Consider the following 1,332-nt stretch of genomic DNA (forward strand, 5'->3'; position numbering starts at 1 on the left):
TATCTTCTACCTTAAAGTAACTGCAGTTAGCTATTAAACACTTAGCTGCTATAATTTAATAATAAACATTATTATTATTACAGACTTGCTTAAGAAATTAATATATACTGCAGGCACTGCAGTTACCTTAAAGTAACTTATATTATTTATTAACCTTATATTAACTACACTTATAATAACCACCCTTTATATTATATAGCAGTATAAAGGCTAGACTTATAGCCTAATTATTATTAAATATGCCTGCTAACTTACTATTAAGGCATAATAGTCTTTACTTATTACTAATTTTAACTAGCTAATAGTTATATTAAGCGCAGAAGTATTTAAAGACTAAGCTATTACCTTTTAGTAAAATATAGTAAATAAATACCTTAAAGGTAATTTAGATATATATAACCTCTTACTAAATGCTTTATTACTAAAAACTAGTATTTAAGGAGATTATAATTACTTTACTCTCTAGCTATTACTTAGCAGCAGTAGCTTAACTAAAAGCTATATTACTATATTATATTATATACTTATAGCTAAATAAGCTAGTATACCTAGTTACTTAGTAAAAAAGTATAAGGCTAATTATATTAAAACGCTTTCTTAAGCAGACTAAAGTTATATTAGCCCTTACTATAGCTTAATAAGTAATATATAGCGCAGTTTTAAAAGATATTAAAAAGGCATAAAGCTGCCTTATTTACTAGATCTTAGTAAGGACTTTAAGATAAAGAGAGCAGATCTTCTCTTTATAACTATTAATAAAGTGTATAACTATAATATAATTACTAAAACCTGCTAAACTGCTTTTAAAAGAACTGCAGACCTTAATATACTACCTTTAAGACTATACCTTTATACCTATCACTTAGTTTATCTTAATATTATAGCTAACAGGGCAGTTAAGTTTTTTAATATTAATAGCCTTTATACCTTTCCTTTATCTTTAGCTATAGTAAGCTAAGGCATTTTATAAAAAGCTATATACTATATATAGTCTAGTATTATAAATAATATACACTTAGCCCTTAATATTTTAAATAAAAATAGCAGTAAGATAATACAGCTGCTTTATATAATATTAAACTACTGCTTTAGCTATATCCTTAGCCTAGATAATATATAAATCTATATCTTCTTTCTAGCTATATTTAAAGGCAGCTTTAATAATTTATATAAAATAATAGCCCTTTCTACTAGCGCTTATAAAAAATAGCTAAATATTATAATACTACTAGTATTTTAAAAGTGTATTAACTTGCCTAATATACTATAGCACTTACTAAAGTCTTATATAGCTGCTAGCAGTATTACTAAGGCAGAATATAAAATACTTTT

The sequence above is a fragment of the Trichoderma ghanense genome (assembly GCF_004382785.1).
Source record: "Trichoderma ghanense strain CCMA-1212 chromosome Unknown scaffold_12, whole genome shotgun sequence".
In the NCBI taxonomy this organism is placed as follows: domain Eukaryota; kingdom Fungi; phylum Ascomycota; class Sordariomycetes; order Hypocreales; family Hypocreaceae; genus Trichoderma; species Trichoderma ghanense.